At 35.8% G+C, this 27,059-nt stretch overlaps 1 long non-coding RNA gene across 2 annotated transcripts in view; it reads right to left on the bottom strand.

Annotated features, from left to right (window-relative positions):
• Window positions 1-27,059, bottom strand: part of LOC143267206 (uncharacterized) — an 81,067-nt gene that overhangs the window by 26,606 nt on the left and 27,402 nt on the right. The window lies entirely within an intron of this gene.

The following is a 27,059-nucleotide window of genomic DNA, read 5'->3' on the forward strand; positions in this document are numbered from 1 at the left end:
GAGGAAAGGAAACAAGACACATGGCAGAATGTAAATTAATAGAAATGGGTTGATTTAAGTTATAAAAGCTAGTTGGGAAGAAAAACCTAAGCCAAGGGCAAGCTTTCATAACTAAGAAAAAATTTTCTTTTTAGTAGAGGGAAATTTATCCAGTCCCACCAAGCCCTGCGGTCCCTCAGCCATTTATAAAATAATCACTTAGAGGCTTATATTAATTACAAACTATAGCGTAATGGCTTCAGCTTATGGATAGCTAACTTTTTCATCTTAAATTAACCCATTCCTATTAATTTATATGTTGCCACGTGGCTGTAGCATCACAGGTCTGCTGTCATCTTGTTGCTCCTTCAACGGGGACCGGCATCTCTCCCCACGCTGCCCTTCTTCTCTCTGTGTCTCTGCTTGGATTTCCTTCCTGGCTATTAGTTTTCTTGCCTTAGACCAAAATGGCTTTATTTGTAATCCAATGGGAGCCACACATATTTACAGCATACAGAAAGACATCCCACAGCATTTTTCGATACCAGTAATTATTTTCTGAATCCTCTAATTGATTTAATGTATATTTGAACAGTAAACAAGATCTCATATTAAAGATATAAAGATTGCTGTGTAATTGTAGGACAAAATGTTTCTATATGATTTGTATATGAGTTGAATGCTGAAGTGGTATACAATGTGGATTTGTTCCATACTGAGACTCATTGTATTTGTGTTTAGTTGGACCTGACATTAAGGTCTTGGACTGTGTTGGTGTAAATAGTCAGATATCATTTATGAGAATGAATGAACTAAATAATGTCTAAAGAGACAAAGTCTGTTCATTTAGATACGATGCATACTATAAAGTATTATATATTTAAAAGTGTAAATCAGAATAAAAAATTTCTGATTTAACCAAATATTGAATTATTTAGTAGATTCTCTGAAGGTTCAAGTCATTTACTTGAACCTACTGCCAATATCTTTATTGGAATGATATTAAGACTATTTTTAAAACATGCACTTTAAGTGTTACTGTTGAATAAATATATTAGAAACCCAGGACACTTTTACAAGATAAATATGTTTGATCTGTGGATTTTTTTTTCATGTTTCTTATTTTGTATGACAAGATCTTTCACCTCCCCAATTATCTCTGCTTTGACTTGGCCCTTTAAAATATAGGGACTGTCATTTAGTGTGAAGGGACATTAAATATAACAGCATCACACTCTAAAACACATACTCCAAACCCAGTCATTATATGGAGCTATTCTTAGCAAATGAATACAGCTGCATCTACTGTCCAAAAAAGATGCAGACAAAAGCTGCCTGGCCAGTATTCTCAGTTCAACTTACCTAAATGTTTCCATTTCATTCTAAAGGTTGTGTGTCTTCTTTGCATGTCTCAATATTAGTCACAGCTGTAAATTTTGTCTTCACTGTATTTTTGATCTAGAGTCATATCCTAGTCCTAATTATTAATTACCACACTCTTACAGCTGAAATGTTTAAAACCTATGAATGGGATGAATTTTAAATGCTCCATCAAAAAGAATAAATATGTGAGGTGATGATTTAATTGGCAAAATGAAAAAAATGTATTTTGAAGCATTGCTTTGCACCTCATAATTAAGCAAAATTTTTGTCAATTAAAAATAGAATTGGAGGCATAAAGAGATTACTCAGCAGCTAAGGGTGCTTGTTGTTCATCCTGAATACCAGACTTATTGGCCCACCATCCATATTGGGTGACTCACAACCACCTGAGCCTGCACCTCCAGGGAAGATACAACCTCATACACACAAACAAAAACAAATCTCTAAAAAATAAATCACTTTTTTAGAAAACTAATCCAATGCAATTGCCAAAAAATCTTCAGCATTTTGCATAGTTTGCTGACAGTTAAGAAAATTTACAGTATAGATTACTATTTTTGCTGTGATTGTGCAAGACATCTAAATTTGTCAACATCAGAATTGGAATAACATTTATTGCATATATTATTGCTTCAATATTAATCAAAATGTAAGGACATTCTGAATTCCTCTCTGATGTAAATTTTCTCTTAAGTAAGCATTACTGAAAGCCACACTCAATATAACAGCAGTAGTATCAGGAATTGCCACTCATCCTAATTAACCACAAAAATGTAGCTCTAGTGACTTCACATTAGTAGAAGTAAAAACCTGGAATCTCATTCTCGGGGGTAATTGATAAGAATACTGTAAGTCCCAGTGACCATAACACATCAACTTTCAATCACTGGCTCCTTTAATAAGGCTCTACTGTAACAATGATGAGAAATCAGAAATGCCAGCACAGTGACACAAAGGTATGAAGGATTTTGAAAACAAAGAAACAAAAGCAATATAAATTTGTGTATAGCCATCAATTCTAAGGAAAAAAAAACACATATTTAACTGAACAGCACAGGATATCACTAATATGGAAGTACTCCATCAAACATCCATGTTAGAGGAAGTCCAGGTGTTTATCTTACCCTCTTTTATGTCACCTTGTGTGATTGCTCATAGTTATCTTATCAGATGCATGACTCCCACATTCTAGCCTTGTTAAGTTCTGCTTGGCAATCCATGAAGTCGGGGGAAGGCACTGAGTTCCCTGGAACTAGAGTTACAGGCAGTATCCAGGAGAATGATGTTGTTATGGGAACATTACCTTGCAGCTCTGTAAGAGTTGTAAGTGCTCTTAACCACAGACTCAGAGCCATTTCTTCAGCTACCTGGGAACCTATTGAAAGTGAGAACCTATGTGTTTCCAAAGGATAACAATAATTACCTCAGTAGGTATGGTAGTGTTTATGACATAGTTCTGTCCTTACAGTGATCCATAAGATCTGGGGAGACACTGGAGTGGAGATTGAAAGGATAAATAATGTCTTGACATTGCATTACTGCTTATAAAAGTACTTGATGAAAATGTGCAATAGCATGGACAGCATTCAAAATGCAAAATATTTATTTTTTGTGTCTGTGTTCTCCATATTCATTGTTCATTAGTCTTTCCTTAAGGACATTTTTTGATTTGATCATTTCTACATAGTACTTAATTTTTTTTAATGTAACTGAAGTCTTCAAAGCTAGTCCAGTTGTCATTATATTCTGCACATATTCACAGGGTGAACTAGTATTTATAAACATACATCAGTCTTTGTATTTTGGAATGATGGTCTGCCCCAAAAGCCTGCTCCATTTGTTAGGGACTTGGCATCCATTCCATCTTGACCTTAATCTTTCATTCTCGTTCGTATTGATTTCAGGGCATGACTCTGGTTTTTTCTTGGTATTCATAATGGATCGTTCATTAGAAAGGTTCTTTTCTGTATGCAAATTATAGACTATTTATCTAGTTATTCAAGTGGCAGTGGGGTTCAGCTTTATGAGCTATTTTACAGTTTCTGGCAGGAGTGGAAAGATGTCCATGCTATATTTTTCCTTTTCCCAAACTAACAAACAAACAAGACAAAATAGTTTCTTCTGTTGTCTCATGAACAGAATTGTAAACAGAGTACTTAAACCAAATTTTGGCTGTGATATAACTCAAGAAATTGAAAGTGAATATATATGTATATGTATATGTATATGTATATATGTATGTATGTATGTATGTATGTATGTATGTATCATGCTGTTTTCAGGTCCTTCATCTTTTTTTTTTTTTTTTTTTTTTTTTTTTTTTTTTTTTTTTTTTTTTTTTTTTTGGTTTTTCGAGACAGGGTTTCTCTGTGTAGCTTTGCGCCTTCCCTGGAACTCACTTGGTAGCCCAGGCTGGCCTTGAACTCACAGAGATCCGCCTGGCTCTGCCTCCCAAGTACTGGGATTAAAGGCATGCGCCACCACTGCCCGGCTAAATTTTTTTTTCCTTCATGTTTTTCTTTAAGGAATTCTTTTTTATTCATTTTACATACAAATCACAGATACTCCTCTTCTCCCTTCTCCTGCCCCTCCTGCCTCCCCTCCTCAACTCACCCCGCATTCCCTCCTCCAACAAGACAAGGTCTCCCATAGGGAGTCAGAATAGCCTGGTATATTCAGTAGAGGCAGTCCAAGCCCTTTCCTCTGCCTCAAGGCTGTACAAGGTGTCCCCAAAAGTAGTGGGCTCCAAAAAAGCCAGCTCATGCACCAGGGGTGGATCCTGATCCTACTGCCAGGGGTCCCTTAAGCAGTCCCATGGAAACTCAACAGCTGTTTGGTCTAAAGTTCGTAAGTACCCACTAGTTTGGTTTAGTTGTCTCTGTAGGTTTCCCCATCATGATCTTGATGCTCCTTGCTCATAGAATCCCTCTTCTTTCTCTTTGGCTAGACTCCTGGAGATCAGTGAGTACCCTAACTGTCATCATAAAGCCTTCATCCAGTAACTGATGGAAGGAGATACAGAAATCCATAGACAAACAGCAGGTCTTTTTAAAAATGAAAACTGCTACTACATCAACATTTTAAAATACAATGCTCATGATTTTTGAATGTGCATTTTTTCACTCATGTCTGGACATGCTTGATTAGGTGGAAGTTTATATTTCTACCTCCTACAGATTCTTAATTAAGCTATTTTTAGAGCTTTATTTTTCTATCTTTGTGAGTCAGCCAAGAAGTGTGGGCCAGTTGCATCACAACAGATTAACAAGAGTTTTAATGGAAGATCAATGACTTCAGGCAGGTATAGATCCAGGCAATTAGTAACACAAATCCCTAACATGAAAATGTCAGCAGTAGAGTGTCATCTACTTCTAATAAATATTCTTCAAAAGGTTTTGATTTGAAAAACAATGCCCTAGTATGACAAATCTTTAATGGACTATTTTTTACTAGTTAAAAATTGTTCCTTTCTAATTCATTTTTTTCATGAAATCTCTCAGATGGCTGTAACTGTTGTCAAAATAAAATAATGAATTTAGGATTGAATTAAGTGACCTCAAAACCTATCAACATATTTAATACTGTATCACCCATGTCTTAACTAATCCACCAGCTCCTGATAAATTTATCATAAAATTGTAAACATGTCATTAATGTGTATAATTTCTTCATTAATTATATAAAAATATTTAGGGTACTTTAAAATATTTATAAATTTTCTTCCTTTATAATATATTAATTTAATGTTCAATTAAGTGTAAAATTTATCTGAATACACTGATTCTTCTCATTGCAAACAAACGTTATTATCTGTAAGGATATTTTAGTACATGATTAATGGAACAAATTTTATTTATCATCTTTACTATGTGTGTACATGCATTGGTGCTCATATGTGCCTTTGTTTGTTTGTGCTTGTGTATGTGTTTGCATATGTGAGAGCCAGCTGTCACTCCTAAGGAACAGTCCACTTTTCCTGTGTATAGGTTTTCTTTGTGTGTGTGTGTGTTTATTTCCCTCTATTTTGTTTTATCATGTCGTTTTTCACATTGACTTAAAACTTTTCAAGTAGATTAGAGTTTTCTTTTTTTTTTAATTAAGTATTTTTTTAATTCATTTTATCTACCAACCACAGATCCCCCTCTCAGTACTCTGGACTCTGATTAGAGTTTTCTAGATAGGTTTTGGGGATCAAACTCAGGTCTTCATGTCAGCAAGGTCAGCACATTACTAATTGAGTCAATTCCAGTTCCCGGGTTTTTTACCTTTTGAGAGTCACACTGAAATGACATAGTTTCACTGTACAGTGACATACCAGTTTACATGCACACTGACTGCATGTAAATACTGAGATTTTTATATTATTCATTCTTGCCTATGTTGCTAAACATTTACCATATGAAAAATGTTAATAAGATTATATTTGGTTACCTTTTGTAATTTAATCTTCAATTTTATTTCATGTATATTCTAATAATATATTCTTTGAATAAAAATATAGTCAGTTTAGTTAGATAAGTATGACATACTATCATAGTTTAGTGTACATGGAATCCTATCATAGTTTATTAATTCTTGTCAAGTATTTTATATTATTAGTGGATAGTACAGAGTAATAATCATATGGTAAATGCAATTCTCAATTCTGAAAGAAAAAGTAGCAATAATTTAGAAAATTATTCCACATCATTCTACACTGATATGTATATTCCTTTATCTATATATCATATATACAAAAGGAACTAGAATCACATTTTGATTCTGCTCTGTGTAGGCCTCATTTGAAAGTGATTTAGCTTCCAGAGACCTGTTATACCTTTATTTCTTCCAATAAGTACTTCAATGAGAAATAAATTCTGTGCCATACAACAAACATCTTTCACCTTCCAAATGATTACAGAACCTATATTAGCTACACAGGGGTCAGTGGTGAAATTGGACATTTGTGTTAGATAAAACATAGGGAATACACCAACTCTAGTCTTTTATTATTCTATTTTTCTTATTGACACATAGTTAATATCAGCTTCTGAATAGTGGTGCAACAAACTGTAAATATTAGATTTTTATTTCAACGGTAGTTTCCATGTAAGGACATATAAAACAAAAAACACAACTCAATTATTACTTTGTATTAGGTACATTTCTGTTTCTGTAATAAAATGCCACAAGAAAGGCAATTTATAGAAAAAAAAGGAGTTTATTTGGACTTGCAGTTCTGGAGAGATAAGAATCCATCATGGTGGGTAGGTATGGAATGAGGTAGAAATGCTGAATGGAGAAAGAAGCCTGAGCTCACATCCTCAGCCATAAACAGGAAGTAGAAAGAATTAAGTGAATGTGACTAAGGCTTTCAGCCACTGAACATACCTCCATTGACAATTTCCTTCATCAAAACCTTATATCATAAACCTTCCCAAAGAGCAGTACTAACTAGGGAATCAAGTGTTCAGATATCTCAGCCCATAGAGGCCATTCTCATTCATAACACTATATAATATTCCTTAGCTCCAATAGGCTCATAAGAGAAAACAATGTTTAGTGCAATATCAAGAATTCCTATATTCTCTCACATCCTCAGTCTCTCTTAAAACTAGAAATAGTGTTTTAAATGTAAACCTCTGTAAAATGAAAAAGCAAATTACATGCTTCCAGTATATAATTGCACAGAATATACATTTCTGTTCTAAACTGAAGGAATATTGCCATAGAGAGAAAATATTGGATCAAAACAAGAATAGATTCAAAAAGGCAAACCTCAAATTTTGTTGCTCCATGTTCAAGGTCTGGGACTTTATAGTTCATAGTGGTAACATGACTATATCTGTCCTGCTTTGCTGCCTGCAACATATATTTCATTCATAGGCTGGTTTGATTCCCCCTATCATACATCCCTCTGGTGGCAAGTATCTCATGACTCTGATAACTCCATCATCTTAGGTTCTGTTACAATGCCATCTTCATGATAAGATCTTCACCCAGTGACATGTCCCATCCTCTTACCCTCTCAAGGTCTTCACACATGGGTGCCTTGGTTAAAGTTTTTATTTTTGTGAAGAGACATAATGACCACAGGAACTATTTAAAGGAAACATTTAATTGGGGTGGCTCACTTACAGTTTCAGATGTTTCAGACGTTCATTATCATCACGGCAGGGAACATGGCTGCATGAAGGCAGATGTGGTTTTACAAGAGAGTGCTATGTCTTACAGGCAAGTCAATAGAAAGTCAACTGACAGTCACACTAAGAGAAGCTTGAGCAAAAGAGACCTCAAAGCCCTCTCCCACAGCAACACACTTCCTCCAACAAGGCCACACCTCCTAATAGTTTCACTTGCTTTGAAGAGCATTTTCTTTAAAACCACCAGAGTTCCCCTACATGGATTCTGCTATCATCTGAAATTGAGGAAGAAGAGATCTCCACCCCTTTACTCTTTCATCCTTTGTGCCTCTATATCCCACATCACATATGACACTGCCAAGTTCTACTGCTAGAGATGTGATGGACTCTGTCCCCTTGAATACCCTTAGCAATAGCTGTTTTTACTCAGTTGTCTTCTAGGAACAGAAAATGCTTTAAGGTTTATTTCACAAGTTGGAAAGTTTGCTCATTGGGAACTTATTTTAAGATCATATGTTCCTTTATTCCAATGGGACACATGTCTGACTCTAATGATGTGAAACCCAATTACAGTTACACTCTCTCTTCCACCAGATGCCTTGACTGTTTCCTAGTGTCCTTCTCTCTCCAAACTGTACAGTTTCTATTTCTTTCTATCCCACTTGCTACTTGACTTTATAGGCCTCTATAAACCTTATCAATAACTAACATGCCATAGATTCAAGGCTATGCTGTCCTGAAATTCTACCATCAAAGTAACTAGTTCATTATTTTAAATTTAGCCCCAGACAAGTTCTTATGACGAGGAAGAAGGCAACCAGATTATTTGTCAACATCACAGAAAGAGCCTCAATCTTAGTGGCTGACATTGTTTATGGTGGAAACCCCTTGCTCTGGCTTCCACAGTTCATGTTGCAATCATTACTACTACCTTCCAAGCTTGTACTAGAATATTCCTTTAGGCTCTCCTTATTGAATCAAAACACTTTTTAGTTCAGAGTTCCAAAGTCTTCCACATTCTTCAACAAAACAGAAAACATACAAAAGAATACATAAAACAAAGAAACAAGAAAACAAGGGCATCTCAACAGTAGCCTAAACTGTGGTAATAACTTCTGTATTAGTTACATTTTTCTTTCTGTGAAAAAACATAATGGCTGAGTCAATTTACAGAAAGAACAGTTTATTTGAGTTTATCATTCCATCATGACAAATAAGCAACTTTTGAGGAAGGCATGGTGGCCAGAGAAGGAAACTGAGAGATACATCCCTAACTACAAGGAAATTTAGCAAACTATGTGTGGCACAGTATTTGGAACTCTACACACTGTCCATTGACAACTGACTTCAGGAAGGCCACATCTCCTAAACCTCCCCAAACAGCACCACAAACTGGGCAGGAGTGCTGCAATATTTGAGCCTGTGGGGGATATTCTTTTACTAGTTACTACATATTTTATCATTTTTTTTCTTGTAGTAAATGAGTTTGACTTTCAGAAATTCGGGATAAAGGCATTTATTTTGCTTTAGGTCTAGCTTTAAATGCACATGTATTTAAATGCAGTAACAGGACTTAAAATCTAAGAATCATTTTCTTTTTAAAGAAATTTTGGAGTCACTTCAAGTTTTGAAAAGCCTTAAGATAATTTCCACAAGTGTCAAGTTGAGTTGCCTGTGATTCATTTTGGATAGACTATGTAGATGTACTGATGAGTGTTGTCCTTTTTCTCCCGTTTATTGGCATGTAAAACTTCAGATTACTCATTCCCCTTTAAGTAAAATTTGATAATACTACTCTCAGATACTTTGTATAGTTTTTTCTTTTGTTCAAAAAAAAAATAATGTGATATATTGCTGTGGATATCGGTCTATATAAATAAAACACTGATGGCCAGTGACCAGACAGGAAGTATAGGCATGACAAGGAGAGAGGAGAATTGGGGAAACAGGAAGAAGGAGGGAGAGACACTGCAGCCACTGCCAGGACAAGCAGCATGTAAAGACACCGGTAAGCCACAAGTGATGTGGCAAGGTATAGATTTATAGAAATGGGTTAATTTAAGATATAAGAACAGTTATCAAGAAGCCTGCCATGCCATACAGTTTGTAAGTAATATGAGTGTCTGAGTGATGTAGTGGGTAGCCATTCCAGCTTGGATCTGGAAGTTCCAACCCCCATTGAGACTCTGGCAACTGTCACACCTACAAGGCAGGGCCAGGGGAGGCGCCAGGAGACCTGAGAGCTGGATGGGCCAGCGCTCTCTCTGTGCGCTCTCTCTGTGCCAGGAAGCTGAACGGTGGAGGTTGACTGAGCAGAGCTCCAGAGAACACCGCTGGAGTGCAATACACCTTCCCCAGACCCTGCGACCTACCTATTACTTAATTTGTGAGTTATGCCATTAAATAAATATCCTTTTAACTACGTGGAGTGGCCAAAATAATCACACCAATAGAGCGATTATTTTATACATGGATTGTGGGACTGCGGGACTTGGTGGAACCTGGAGAGAAGCCCTCCAGCAACAATATATTTCAACAATTCATACAGAAACAGAAGACAACAGAAGTCAACTGTACTACATAGATTACTTTTGAAAGGATATTCTTATTCGGGTATAAAACGATGAAAGATTATGTTTCAAGATCACATAGTATATATTAAAAATGTTCATATGCTAGTCCAAATCTATATAGTTAACATGTCTGCTGCCAATCATCAGTTGACACATTAAAAATTTAAAACCTTGACCAAGTGGAAATACCATCCTGAATAACGTACGAGAGAGGTCTAATTTTTCACTGAGACAGATTGTAGGATGTCCGGGCTGCATTTGGACGTACGATACTCCTGCCTCCTTTGTCAAAGTGCTACTTTACTTTCTGGCTTTTTCTAGTGCAATATGAACAAATATCTAATCACTCCAGACAGGGCACCAATTATAGATCAAAGAAACAATTCTACTGAAGTCTAGTATGATGAGACTGTGACTTTATTTGTCTTACAGGAGAAAAAGTGACACAAAGACAACCCACATAACAGAAAAGCCCAAGCCAGCCTAGAGATCTCTGTATAGTTTTCATGAAGTTTCTCCAGTAAAATTTCCCATCTCCCAGCAGCAACTGCATTGGTTTTACAATCCCAGAAAAGACTTTGCAGATCTTGTGACATTCTGAGCCTCTGCACCTGGTGATTTTTATGATCATTAAAATCTTTACATGCTTCATGAGATTCCTGAATGTTGTGGGCCTCTCTCTTCCCTCCTGGAAGGAATGTTTTAATTCAGAGGAAATAATTATCTAACCTAGTTTCACAGGTGTGAAAATACAGGTGTATACTTTCAAAGTGTATGTAATGAATTTGCTGTTAAAAATATAAAATTTCTTTTTACAGTTAAGTAAACTTTCACATTCACACAAAATTGGAGAGTTCCCTAAAATACTGAAATTTTAAAAATCAATTCTAAATTATATACCAAACATGAGTATTTTATTTAACTTACAGTAATGAAATTAAGGCATTCCATATACATTAATACTCTTACCAGTAGGGTGATTGGATGATCATATGTGTCTGTGTGTGAGAGAGAGAAAGAGAGAGAGACTGAGAGAGAGTATGAGAGAATGAGAGGTAGAGAGAATGAAAGACAGAATCAGAGACAGGCAAAAAGGGAGTGTTATATAGATAAGGAGAATTCTGGGAAGAGGAAGGCTGAGTCAGGAGTCACCAGCCAGACAAAGAAGAAGCAAAAAGTGAAGGCAGATCTGAAAAAAGGTACCAAGCCATGTGGCTAAACATAGTAAGAATAAGAATTATGGGTTAATTTAAATGTAAGAGCTAGTCAGTAATAAGCTGAGCTAATGGCCAAGCAGTTATAAATAATATTAGGCCATTGTGTGATTATTTTATAAAGGCTGCAGGACTGTGGGTGAGAGATTTGTCCTGACCGTGGGCCAGGTGGGACACAGGAAAACTTCAAGCTACAGTACAGTGAGAGCAAGAGTGAAAAACTCTCAATAAAGAGACAATATTTACCTAGTGTGTGCTGTTTGCCCACACATTTACAACTAGACACATTTATAAATGCAAAAAGATTCCTATGTTTAGACAGTGATACAATTTATTATCAAGCAAAATATGGTTTTCATCTTTATTTCTTGTTATGTGCTAGGGATCATTCTAATATACTTGCCTAATTTAATCTGTACAGCAATGGTTTGCCATGCATCGGATTATTATTATTCTAAGCTCAAGGGAGAGAAAACTAAGAACCAAGGATGTTAAGTTATTCACTGAACCTGAGTTTTTGGGTCAAGTTGTGAGTGCAAGAAATGTAGCCCAGGTTTAGCTGCCTTCTCCAGCAATGTAGAGGAATTTTGATGGGAACAAGATAGGATTGGTGTTTGGGAACCATAGTTGCATTTTATCTATTTACAAAAAGAAATCTCATTTCCTAAATACACATAAACTATTAAAAGTTTTGAGATGAGCAAATGCTGAACAGATTCTTTTCTTTTTTATTTTATTCACATTGGTGTTTTATCTGCATGCATATCTGTGTGAGGGTGTCAAATCTCCTGGAACTAGAGTTACAGACAGTTGTGAGCTACTATGTGTGGATACAGAGAATTGAACCCAAGTCTTCTGGAAGAGCAACCAGTGCTCTTAACCTCTGAGCCATCTCTCCAGCCCCGATAAGCAGATTCTTAATGTAAAAAGGGAACAATTACAAGTACTAATTGTGAGACTAAAGCAAATATGGAAGTGTTACACTTCTTAGATAACAATTTGTTTGTGTTAATTAGTCTCAATAATCTTCCCTAATGTTCACAACAAATTTACACAGCTGCATTTATTTTTTTGCCTTTAAGATCAGATATTCTAGCGGAAGAGCAACTGGTGATAATTGTGTATTCATTAAATAAATGAAAGTAGGTATATGAATGAATATATACGTATATATACTGGTATGAATAAAAGTAATAAAACACAGTAATAATTAACACTTGGGCCAGTGAGATGCCTCAGCACGTAAAACCACTTTCTTCTCTGTCTGATAACCAAAGTTTAATTGCTGAAACCAACATGTTGGAAGGAGAAAACAGACTCACACCATTTGCCTTCTGATTTCCTCATGTGGCTATGGTATTAGACATATGCAGACTTGCATGTATCTCACACATACACACATAAACACACACACACACACACACACATACAAATAGTTAAAAAAAAATCTTGTAACAAAACACAATGACCAATGCAAGTTATCAGAGAAAGTATTTAATTGGATTGTGGATTTAGAGGGTTAGAGTTTATGAGGGTGGAGCACCATGGCAGCTGGAGCAGCTGAGAGCTCACATTTTCATGGTAAAGCAGGAGGCAGAGAGAGACACTGGGATTGGTCCAATTTCTGAGTCCTCAAAGCCTTCACCCATTGGAACACCGTCTTCTGTAAGGCCCTACTTCTTAATCTTTCTCAATCTAAACAATCAATTAGGGACGACATAGTCAAACAAATGAACCAATGGTGGTCATTCTCATTCCTATTTCCAGAGTGACCACTGTACTTTACTTACTCCTTGAGTTATATATCCTGATAGTAGAATACTGACATCTTGATATTAACAACAACAAAAATTGGAAAATTTCAATACATCATTTAATAAGGTATATCAAATTCTGCCTGAATGCATTTTATCTGTAATGAAATTTCTGGGAAACCAATTTTCCTGCACAGATTCCAAAATTTGGAGTTATATCTAAACTATAGTGTTCTCTAAAACCAGTTTACCAGGGCAACCATAGTCCAAATAATGTTATAATTAAAAGAATATGTAACTTTCACTGCTATTTTATAGTTGACCAACCATATAACATGAGAAACTATTCATTCACCAATATTTGTTAATTAGTTATGCACTAGGTGCAGAACCAATATTTATTAATGTGTTATCAGTTAGGAGCTAAGCTAAGAGAAACTTCAATAAGAACAAAATTGCAAGTGGAATTCAGCAAAACTTAAAAAATACATTTATATACCTTTTTATTCTAAAAGGAAACAAAATTTAAATATAAACTTGGTATTGATGTAACCAACTGTCTTATTAAATAAGAAACACAGAAACAATGTAAAAGAGAAAGCCGAGAGGACGGGGCTCAGTGCTAAAATCTCACCCTTCCGCCTGCGGTGTCCCAGCTTCCCGAAAGAGACCTATTTCCTGTCTGTTCGTCTATTTATAGTATTTTGTTCTGCCTTCCCATTGGTTGTAAACCCAAACACGTGACTGCCTCGTCACTGTCTGAATGTACAGCCCCCTAGGTCTTAAAGGCATATGTCTCCAATGCTGGCTGTATCCCTGAACACACAGAGATCTATGGGATTAAAGGCGTGTGCCACCACCGCCACACTCTTGCTATGGCTCTAATAGCTCTGACCCCCGGGGCAACTTTATTTATTAACATACAATCAAAATCACATTTCAGTACAATTAGATTACCACCACAACTTGGAGTTACTTATTCACTTTACATACTCGCCAAGTATAATCTGTGCATTTATATTATTTACAGTTACATTTGGTTATTTGTGTTTTAAGTGATCTTACAAGATTCCTTTTTGTGAGAGGTACAGTGGATAGAATTCAGGGCCATGCTCATTCTGGGAAAGTGCTCTGCTATACCCAAGGCATGGAAAGTTATTATTTTTTCTTCTATTTTCAAAGCCATAAGCTGGGTTTTAGAGTATTGAAGGATTTTCTAATAGTAGTAATAATTATGCTCATAAAAGTAGCAGTAAATGTGTCTACATAGAACACTCATATAAATCATTCAGGATGTCATATTTAACACACTAAGTTTTATATAAATGCAATAGCTATAATACCCATAATTAAAATTTATTTTAGTAATAATGCTTGATACTGTACTAATGAATAGAAAAATGAAAATGATTCAAGCATATATAAAATTTTAGTATATTTTGCATTTTAACTTCATAGGAAAGTTTAAAAAAAAGTCAGTGAATTGTTGCTTGAATCTTAGATTGTCTTACAATAAAACAACCCAGAGACAGATATCAGGGTGAAAACTGAAAGATCAGAGAAGCAGAGCAAGCCACAGCCAACCTCACCTAGCCACCTCCTTAGCAAATTCTGTTTCCTCAGACTGAATGCCTCTGAGTCCTCACCCAAAAGGGTCTCAGCTGAACTGCCTTAGTTCCTGTTGCCTCACACTTATATACCTTTCTCCGCCCAGCCATGTCACTTCCTGGGATTAAAGTTGTGTGGGCTTCCCAGTACTGGGATTAAAGTTGTGTGCCACCAGTGTGACCTTGAAGTCACAGAGATCCAGATGGATCTCTACCTCACAAGTGATAGGACTGAGGGTGTGTGCCACCACTGCCTGGCCTCTGTCTAATCTAGTGGCTGGCTCTGTTCCCCCATCTCCAGGCAAGTTTAATAGAATACACAATGTATCACTAAAGCGAATGAAGACTATCCCTTCACTATGTAGTAATTAATGTATACAACTGAAATATTAATTAACCATGTGGAACAATGTTTTCTGTAACTCCAAATCAAATATTCCCACAATGTACTTCAATTAGAGCCTAAATAGGATATTGCCTATGAAGATTCTCATTATAACAAAAAATAGTGGTTAATGCACATGTTAATATGGATGCATTTGCATGCATAATGGTATACACATTAATGGTCCTAATTCTTTACCTTTTTCATCTCATGTATCATGAATTTTTATTTTTACATTTTGTTAGCAATATTTTATGATGGCTAATCTTGGTTAGCAACTTGACACAACTTGAAAGACAGAACCTCAGTTGAGAAACTGCTGCCATCAGATTGGCTTTTTGGCAAGTCTGTAGGACATTTTGTGGTTGATGTACTAGTTACCTTCTATTACTATGGTAAAATATTGTAAACAAGGCATATTACAGTAGTCAGTGATTGTTTGAATTTATGTGTCTGTAGCATTACGAGTCCAGGAGAGCAGAGCACAGGCATGAAGTCTGTGTCAGGAAGCTAAGGGCTCATAGCTCTAAGCACTACAGAAAGCAGTAAACTGAGGTTGGCTCAAGTTTCTAAAATCTTATAGTCCTCCCCACAGTGATGATCTTTCTCTAGCAAGACCACACCACCTAATTCTCGCAAACAGCACAACCAACAGGGGATGAAGTATTTAAATACTTGAGACACTTGAGACTATGGAGGACATCTCTACTCAAAACAGCAAGGTTGCTAATTGAAGGAGGAAGGTGTATGTAGCCCAGTGTGGCAGTGCCACCATGGGGTAGCATAAGAAAGCTAACTGAGAAGAATCAAGGAACAAGCCAGTAAGCAGCATCCATCTAGGGTTCTTCATCATCTCGTGTCCAGCTGGAGTTCCTTTCCTGACATTTCTTAAGATAGAACTTAACCTGTAAGATGATATAAACCTATTCCTTCCTGAGATGCTTCTGGTTAAGGTATTCTCACAGCCACAGGAAGCAAACTAGTTCACTATTTATTTTTAATTGCATAAATGTCCATAATAGCAATTTTAACGTCCATATTTCATAAATATGGATGTAGAACACACTACCTTTCAACAAAACAGTATTGGATACTACCTAGAATCATCTCTCTGGGTACTTTCAATATTTAGATGCGATTGATAATGCTCACTCTTGATTAGTTATAAATGTCTAGACTCTAGAATATAGAAGGATCATATATCAATAAGAATGTATATTTGTCTGATTTGGATAAAACAGAAACTTTTGCTGTTGTTGGTCATGTAAGGATGTTGGTTCTTACTGTAGACTGATTTCCATATAGAATTCATAACGTAAGTCCTTCCACAGAGTCTCTGCAAAAGTATTCTTCCCATGAGATTAAATGAGAGGCTAATGTTTCCACAGAGACATATTTCAGATCGCATGATTATGGGCCCTATTTGTATTTTTAATCTTTACTAAATTTTATTTAGTGTGTGTGCGCATACGTGTGCATGTGTGTGTATGTGTGTGTGTGTGTGTGAGTGTGAGAGTGTGTGTGTGTATGTGTGTGTGTGTGTGTGTGTGTGTGTGTGAGTGTGTGTGTGTGTACATATCAAAGTCAGAGGACAACTTGAAGGAACTGTTTTTTCCTTACACTACATGGATCTGAGTGGTAGGGCTTGGGTTTTCAGACTTGGGGACAAGCACTTTTCCCCTTTGAGGCATCTAAATGGGTCATTCTCCTATTTTTCATTCTTAGGGTACCCAGTTTTTATGTATCCAGGATATAAAACAGAACTCTTGTAGTAGATATTTTCACGGGCATTGTCTTCTGTTCTACTATGCTTTCCACTCTACCTTAACTCCTCTCTGTGTGGAGTAGGCACTTTTCCTGGACCAAGATGTGTAAAAGGGACAAAGGGAGTGAGCTTATCATTCATTAACATGACACTTACTATTTCCCACCAAGATATTAAACTTATTTTCTCATTGTGTGTTCAGTGCTCTCAGGTTTCTTTGGCTAGGCATACATATTATTTACTTTCATTTCAGCCTAGTGGTTTTGATATTGAGGAAACTCTTACTGTTATTTTTAAAATATTTTATCACTGAAAAAAATCAGTAATAAATCCTTTTGTATTTTATCATGCTGTCCATTCACTGGTGTGTTTGTAGAGAAAAGAAACAAGCTTACTGAATACCGAACAGGAAATGAAAGGATGTTCAAAAGCAAATAATCAGTTAATATGGGAAATATTATCCCACTGAAAATCAGAACCTGCTATCAGCTAGTGAAGTAATCTGAAGAGAACATAGATTAATTTTGTGCAGCAGAATTGTGCTTCCTGTGAAATAAAGACTGATACCAAGTAAATGATTATTTTTTAAATTGTCTGGAGGATTAATTTCAGATACAAGGTGAATCAAACTCATTCTTGATAGAAAGTACATTTTAAATCAAAAAGAAAAATACGTGTTTGGAATACAATATGATTTTTAGTCTTTCTATGTAATTTTAAGTCTCAGTCTTTGAAATTTGATACATATCTGACTTTAGTCATTTAAAATTTTTAATGATTGTCCTAGAAATAAATTGATGCCCTTGGTTTAATACCAATAAGTATTATTTAGAAGTGTGGATAAATGCAATGAAGGACAGAATAGAGATCAAATCAATAAGATACATACTTGAGGTGTGTATTAGGGTGGTCTCCAGAAGGAAAGGACTTACAATTTGCAACCTTTCAAAAGGTTTCTTTTTCCCCCACTGGGAAATATTTTTTAAAGTGAGTTTATATGTTTTAAGACAGTGGTTCTCAACCTTTATAACACTGTGACTGTTTAATTTGGTTCCTCTTCCTGTGGTGACACCCAACTATAAAGTTATATATGTTACTTCATAACTATAATTTTATTACAGTTATGAATCATGATGTAACTATCTATACTTCTGATGTTCCTAGGTGATCACTGTGAAAGAGTCATTTGACACCCAGTGGGTCATGGCCCACAGATTGGGAATTGCTGTTTTAAGAGAATAGTTTTATATTTAATCTTAGACAATAAAATATCAGTCATTCATGAAAAACATATTATGTTTTCATCATATGTGATTTATGAGTTAGCTCCCTAGTGATATATACAATGAAAAATAAAACAATAATATATTAAAACATGTCATAAAGATAGATAAAGTAACTACTACTTTTCCCATTCTAGACATGACAGATATTTTCATCCATTCTATTAATTCTCAAACAAGTTTATTGTTTACATAAAAGCAAACCAGTTTGGCTACATGTTTTATACATATTGTTTATTAACATTTTCTGCTTTTTAAAATCATATTTTATACAAATGTATTAATTTTTCATATCTTCATGTAAATTAATATTCAAAACTAAATGAAAGTATGAAATGTAAAATTTATTAGCATTAAATGAAATCATTTACCCATTCTTCTTGCTTCTCCTCTCTTCCTAACCCATTTATTTCTGCATGTAAATGAGATATCATGATCCCACCTATTATAAACTCCAAAATGTAGTCAAAATACAATTTTGAATATTAAAGGATTTTTTGTTTGTATTTTCCTCACCATAATTCAGAATGTGACAATGTACTTTCTGATCAATTTTCCAAGCGCATAATAGTAATCAGTGGCACTGTATTATGCCACAATTTCTCAAAATTATTTACTTTGTAAAGTCAAAAATCTGTTCTTTTCTCATTTCTCCCACCAAAACTTGTCAACCACTATTTTACTCTCTGATTTTTGATTGGCTTGGCTATATCCCATGATGTTGCTTTGTTTAATATTTTCCATATTTATCAAGGCTGTCTTTTATTATGGTGTTTCTTTCTATTATGAAAATCAATAGTAAGCCTGCATTTGTATTTATTCCACATCTCTTTATTCATCTATTAAATGATATTCATGCTTTTCCAATTTCTATGCTACTATAAATAAGACAATATTAACTATAGTAATACAATTGCCTCCTTGAGTTCCTGACATGCATTTTTTGTAAATACATGTCGATCATTCTTATGTCGAATAAAAATTCTATTTCTAGCTTTTTGTGGGATATTTGTACACTGTGTGAAGATCTATTGTTGTGATTAGTTCAATAAAGATCGCCCTGCAAAGGGGGAAATAGACGAGATCTCCATGAGTGAACTAGGGGTGAGGGATGGGCAATGGAGGGTTGGGGATGGGGGATGAGAACATTAGGAAATTGGATGGTTGAACTGACACAAGGATGGAGTGGGAAAGCAATGAGAGAGGTACCATGATGGAGGGCGACATCATGGTAGAGAGAGAGAAACACACTGCTAGAGAAGTTGCCAGGAAACCCCAAGGATGACCCCAGCTTGGACTACTAGAAATAGTGGAGAGGGTACCTGAACTGAACTGGCTTGTCCCAGAGACCCTGTCTCCACAGAACTTTTCTCCAATGAATAATGGAGGCAGATGCAGAGATTCACAGCCAAATACCAGACAGAGTTCCAGGAGTCCAGTCAAAGAGAGAGGAGGGATTCTATGAGCAAGTGCATCAGGACCATGATTATGAAACCTGCAGAGACAACCAATCCAGACGAGAGGGAACTCATGAAAGTTGGACCAATGGCTGTGGAGCCTGCGTGAGACTGGACTAAGTAAGCCCTCTGCACAGAGAGACAGCTGTGTAGCTTGATCCACTCAGGAGGCCCCTGGCAGTAGGATCAGAATCCATCCCTGGTGCAGGAGGGGCCTTTTTGGAGCCCACTACCTATGATGGGATACCTCTTGCAGCCTTGAGGCAGGGGAAAGCTTGGACTTGCCTCTATGGATGTGCCTCCCCATGGAAGGCCTTGCCTTCTTGTGGGAGGAGAGTGCGGGTGGGTTGGGGGGCTTGGGGGGCAAGAGGAAGGAAGAGGTAGAATCTTTGATTGGTGTGTAAAATGAATGAAAAAAAAATGTTTAATTATAAAAAAAGAGCTGAACAGCCAATACCTAGGCAGAAGGTAAAATCAGCCCAAAGAAAACTCTGACTACACTAACATGTTCAGAAACAACCTACTCTTCTGTATAGTATCCCCAACCTCTTATATTTGCATAGATACTAATGGATCCCTTTTCTTCTCATTAACTTTTGCCATTGGGTATGAACTAGGTCTAGCTTAGTATATGGAGGACATTCTAATAAGTATGAGGTGATTCAAATTGTTTTGTTTGAAACTCCTTAACAATTACTGAAGTTGCATACATGCTCATATATACAAAGTTATGAAATTAAATGCAATGAATATGTGAGTTTAACTTTTACAACTGATACTACTCAGTGATATTCATTATTTTCATGAAACACATAGCACAGTACTAAGGAATAAAGAGTTTGTGGAAGTTTAAGAGCATGAAGCTCTCATTAGGTCTGTGCACAGGAAGTTCTGCCTGGAAGGATCACAGTGTAGTACATGGCAGCAACAGACTTTTACACAGGAGAAGGGATCGCATCTGCTTGAGGAAGTCATAGAATGATTCAGGGATCAGAACTGTTTCTATGACAATCCTTTATTCTTGAACTCACTCCATGATACTAGTATTCCAACCCGGAGGAAGCACCACTGACTTAATGACTTTCAACTTTTAACACTTATACCATCACTTTGAAAATACAATGTCCAACCAATACATTGATTCTTGGGAAATAAAGTCACCCCAACACTAGAAAAATTGAATTTCAGAAATACTAAGAAACTATAACTCTAGATTCACAAAAAGTGAGAAATTACCCTTGCTAACTAAGTTCACACACAGGACATTGAAATAAGAATACAGATACATAGTATTTTATTATTCTGTATAAATAGAAAGATGGAAAATATCATCATGTAATAGTTATGCTTCCATAATTATATCATTTATGCCTATCATAATTATTATCTATGCCGCATATCTATCTGTCATCTATTCATTAATTTAGTGTTCCATGACATTTCCTAGGAATTAATCAAGTCAACAAAACAACTCTAGAAGTCTAGAGATCAATTGCCAGTTCTCTTTCTCCCCCATCTCTCTCTCTCTCTCTCTCACACACACAGACACACACAAAGGGAGAGAAACAACTACATGAAAGCAAAAAATAAATTAGCTGATTATCCATACTCGATTTTGTTTCAGAATCACTTTTAGTCACTGTACCTTGAGACATTTGAGACGTCATCAATGCTTAACTTCTTTATATCTGAGTGGCTGTAGTGGTTACACAATTCCTATTCCACCATAGATGCTGAAGTGTAAGGGCTACACTATTTTGGTATTGGCTCATTATGCATCTTTCTAAAAAGTAATTTATTTTATTTATAATTAAAATATAATTGTATCTTCTCTTCCTCACTTTATTCCCTCTGTAACATGCCCACTTGGCTCCATATCAAATCGGTAGCTTCTTTTTCTTTAATTATTTTTACACATTCATAAACTAATAAATATATGAATGCAATCTGAGACCTGTTGACTGAATGTGTGTTTTTAGAGATGACCACTTGATATTAAGTGGATCAGTTATTAGGTTCCTCCCCCAAAAAGACTAATTCTACTTTCCTCAGTAGTCATTAATTGCCTGAAACTATTCATAAATAGGTGGGTTCAATGAGATTTTTCTGCATCTATGTTTACATTCCTAATATTTCATTGTCTGGGTCTTTTGTAGCCAGGCATACTGTTAAGATTTCATTGGTGTGTCTTTCCTGTCACACTTAGATGATAAAATCTCACAGCAGATTCCTGGTCCCCTGGATCTTACAATCTTTTCATATAATCTTCTATGATGTTTGTTGAGCCTTTCGTGTAGAGTATGAGCTGTAGATGTGTCCCTTGGTTTCAATAAATCTATGATCAGCTGTTTTCTGCTTTTTATCTTGTTTAGCTTTCTGTAATGGTGAAAATATGCTTCTTGGAAAGCTTCTTTGATGATGGATAAGAGCTGCACTTATATAGATCTCTGCCTCTCTCAACCATTCTCAAACTAGGTTCTTCTTGCAGTAGATTGGAAATGACACAGAGACCCACAACTGAACAGAGAATGAGAAACTTGGAAGTACTCAGTCCTAACTGGAGTGTTTTCATTAAACCCCTCTTCTCAGGACTCAGGTAGCTATGCAGAAGAAGAGGCAGAAAAGTTGAAAGATCCAGATGTGATGGATGATTTCAAGACTGACTTCCAGACACAACAGGAATAGTGTACACATAAACTAGCACTGACTGTGGTAGCCAGCATAGAATCAAGCCAGACTGTGTCCAAGCACTGAGAAGGGGAAATGAACATGGGCTCTCACCCCTGACAAAGAAAATATCTGTAACTGATATTCACATGCAAAGAAAAAATAGTTTTCTCCAAAGGAGTCTCACTGGGTATAACAAACACACTTCAAGATAGGCCCCATGAACAGGAGAAATTGTACAACACAATGTGAGACCAATGAACCTTTGCTGTAGACATTTTGTCCTAAATTATATTTTTGTCTCATTTGTCATTTGCTTTCATATTCAGTTTGTCATTTTTGTGTTACTTTGAGTGGTATGTATTTTGATATTTTGGTTTTGGTTTCTGTTTGTTTTGTAATGTGGAAGACAGGGAATGTAGTTGGGATGTTGGGAAGGACTTGGAGGAGGGGAAAGACACTATTACGATATATTGTATGGAAAAATAGTTTTGTTTAGAATTTGTGATACATAAAAAAGAGACACACTTGTAAGTGTGCTTATAAGGATACATTTTTAGAAGAAAGGAATTATACCTGTTTAATGAAGTAGCCAGAAATGTTTCTCCTCTACAATCTATGACTACACTAGCCACAGGTAGTTTACTATGCTTGCAGGAACAGTCTTGATATCCTTCCCATTGAATGGGCCTTAACCAAAGTTGACATTGTTTGGCTACCTCCAGTAACTAAAGACCACTTCTGCACCTTTTCTTCCCCATGTATTGAAGGAATCACATCAGAGCAGGACCACTGATTGCTCTCCTCCATTGGAATCTTGCATATCACCTTCTAATATCATGAAAGCTAGTCCTTATGGAGGAGACTTATATGTCAAATTCAGGTTGATCCCTCCAACTCAGGTTTGTAAAATGTGTGGTGTCAGGAGAAAGGACTTGCCTTCACCTTTCAGGAGGCAATAAAGAGCAACAATAAATTGTATTATTTTGGGAGGGTTTTTTTTTTTTTTTTTTTTTTTTTTTTTTTTTTTTTTTACCCTCACCTGAAAAGTAACATGAAAGGAGATTTATTGTTCTTGGAACTGTTTTTATTTAAGCTATTTTTGTTTGTTTTTGTTTTGAATACACTATGGCTCTGGTGAGTCATTATCTAATCACCCCAAGTCGTGTAACTTCACTTAAACTATGTACCTACATGTGTGTGTGTATTTATTTGTTTTTGTATAATTTTATGTAAATATAAAATAATATGACTCCTCTTGCTTTTTCAAACTTCCTTACTGGTCTTTATCCTACATTCTTCCCTTTCCTTCTGTATTTGTCCTCCCATCCCTTGCCCAGTTAAAGACGGCACCCAATTTTCCTCTTCTTATCATCAATATTCTATTTCCCTCTCTGGAACTCCTCCTACCACCATGGCCCCCGTTTACTTTCCTCGTCTATGATTACATAAAGTTATGTACCAACATCAGACTTGACACAAAGCACCACATATAAAACATAACATGTAGCAGTTTTGTTTGAGGTCTGTGCTGCCTTAATATAATATTCTCTATTTCTATCAATTTACCTGCCAGTATCTCAATTTCATTTTTTAATACAGATGAATGATATTCTATATTGTGTATCTATGCCCCATTTCCATTCTCTACTCATTATCAGAAGGAAATTGAAATTGCTTCCATTTTATTCCTTCCATATTCACAGATATTTTTTATATAACCACTCAATTCTTGAGGAATGATACCCAAATAATTCTACATGTACTCATTTGGATTTGATGAGAGGCAAAACCTGGTAAGACCACATTTTCTTTTTTCTAATTCTTAGTTAAAAATAGCATATTGTCAATTTTATAATTTTTATCAAAATTCCAATGCTAATTTAGGAACAAATGATATGTAGGTAGCCAGATGCTGTATTGCTATTGATTGATATATTCCTCGTGGATTCTGTGTAGAAACTGACAAAATTCACAAAGATTACACAACATACGTTATAGAAATAGTAAAGCATTGCTCAGGGACAGGAGAATTCGGTGGTGTCGCTGTCTATAAGGTGTACAGTGCAGTTCAATGCTGCAACTTCTGTGACTCATAATCCTTGCTGGGGTAGGGGTTTGGATTATTCATGTACCTTTGAGTGATACAGCTCCTATGCCTAAGCACCTGCCCACCTTCTGTCATTAACGCCACTAGCCTAACTGGTTCATCATATTATAACGCATACATTTAATGTACAACTGAAAACAAAATTAATCAGCAAATAAAAGGTGGATAGCAGTCCTTGTATTAGCTAAGATGTGAATGACATCTCTCCTACAAACCTTTCATGCCTGAGGCTTCTTACATTACTGATGGAGTCTTTTTTCACGAGCTCTTAATCACAAGCCTCGGGAATTGCTACAATATGATTAGTGGGACTTTTTCCTAATTAACATTTCTGAGGCAATTATTTTGAAATTTCTAAAGACTTGAACAGTGATTTCCTATTCATATAAAAGTTTAATTTTTTTTCTCTGAAGCCCTATCTTTATTTGAGAATTAAGACTGGTTGAGACTCCAAGATTAGCTCACTAGAAAACCTAGAAAAATATTTCTTTTCTAGGTCATATTTTTATTGTAGCATTGAGAAATTGTCTGATTTTATTTTATTTTATAAATTTTACTCTGAGTAGTAGATGAAGCAAGGTGACATCATCGACATTCTGCCTGTAAATATGTGAAACAATGATCACAGTAACATTTTACATTAGTATGGTGCATCTGTCACAATTAATGGACCATTGTTGACATGTTATTATTAACCCAAGGTTAAACTGATTTATAACCAAACTCTGAAGCTACAAGGTCCTCTGTGTTTATGAGATGCTTATGTATGTACCCATATCTTCGGTAATGAAAATCTGATCAGATGCACAGGCAGAGAGAGGAGGCTACATGTTCTGGAAACCTCTATTAACATCTCATACTGTGTGATTAAATTCTTCCCAGTGGCAGTCAAGAAGCATTGTGAGAAATGTTGTTAAAGAGAATCAACACGAATCTCATATTGCTTTTGTTGTTGTTTGAGATGCAGGCATAAGAGTTATATTTTTGCTATCTTGTGTTGAGAATGCAACTGGGTAGTAGAAACCAGAGAAGGAAAATGGTTGTGTTTGAAAGAACTTTACACAACACCAGTAAAGTTATTGCAAACCTTATCACTTTTATGTGAGTTCAGTAAGAAACTGGATCTTACATAGTATTTATAACCTCTTCAGTGTTGCGTTTATGATCAGAATAATATCTATATGGTATTACCATGTTGACATCAGTGTGATCTTAAGTATGTCTATGACCCTGATTGGGTTTTATTGTTAACTTGACACAATCTTGAATCTCTTATGAAGAAAAAACCTCTGCGGATGAATTATCTAGATCAGATTGGCCTGTAAGCATCTTTGTCGGTCATTGTGTTGAAAGCTAGTTGATACAGAAATTACCAGTCCAATGTGGGTAGCATCAATCCTAGACAGATAAGCCTGGGTTGTATAAGATAGCTATCTGAAAAATGGAGGTTAAAATATGATTTGGTGTGGGTAGGGAGCAGTTGAAGGAGGGGAAAGAATGTGACCAAAATACATTGAAATTTCCAGACAAAAACTGAAGAATAAAAGATAGCTGACAAAGCTAGAGAGAGAGTCAAGAAACAGCAGTACTCAGTGTTTCATTTGTCATTTCTGGTTTTAGTACTTCCTGGGACTCCTCTCCACAATGAATTACAACAAGACATATCATATGAAATGAATGTTTTTCTCCTTTCTGTTGTTTTTGGTCATAGTGTTTCATAACAACAGAAAAATAACTAGACTATCTATACTTAGACAAACTTAGTATAAGTATTAGCACATAATTTTTAAATGAATCTCAGCAAATTATTATGTGAGTGCTATGAGAAGTCCAAACTGAATTCACATTCCTATGGTACACTCTTGTGTGCTGTATTTAAAATAACAATACTCCTTTCGTAATTATAAGATAATTATCATTCTTACATCTGACTGATCCTTAATTCTTCTACTCCCAGGCTCCTTCTACTCTCAAAATGTTTCCTACGATGAATGTTCTGTCTCATTTTAACCTAGCTAATGAATGGCTGGTAAAATCTTATTTGCGAGTGTACCTAGAATGGTGGTTTGGGAAGTTATCAGAATTTTTGACAATAGGCTAAGTAAAGTGGAATTGATCTCATCTATAAGTGTTGACATTTCCCATCTTTTCAGAGACATAATTAAATAAAATGATGTTTAATAGATGAATATTCTCTCTTTCCCTCCTTTCTGTGATGTGACATTTGAGCTGGTGGTTCTCGAGCCTTCAAACTCAAACTGAACTATACCAGCTGCTTGTCTTTTTCTCCAACCTTACCACCTTTTCAGTCCCTTCTCCAATTTCCAGTAGATAATTTCATATCTATCAACATAAACTATTATAGATCCCCCCCCCCTTATTTTTAGTTTCTCAAGGCAGTGTTTCTCTATGTACCCACCATGGCTTTCCTGGAACTCGCTCTGTAGACCAGGCTGGCCTTGAACTCACAGAGATCTGCCTGTCTCTGCCTGGGATTACAAGACTATATGGGATAGCTCAGCCATTAAAGGTAGGCTAACAACCAAAAATATAGGTTATCTTTTTAAAGAAGTGCAATATAACTTTGCACTCTGGCTTTGAAATAAATGCTACTTTTCAGATAAATTAATCTCTACGGATTGACAAAACATGTCAGAAGGTATACCTGCAAATATATCTGCATATATGTATACTATCAATGCATACATTTATACTCACAAACACATGTACATACTTTTTTTGTTTGTTTGTTTGTTTGTT

The sequence above is a fragment of the Peromyscus maniculatus genome, chromosome 9, assembly GCF_049852395.1.
Source record: "Peromyscus maniculatus bairdii isolate BWxNUB_F1_BW_parent chromosome 9, HU_Pman_BW_mat_3.1, whole genome shotgun sequence".
Classification (NCBI taxonomy): Eukaryota; Metazoa; Chordata; class Mammalia; order Rodentia; family Cricetidae; genus Peromyscus; species Peromyscus maniculatus.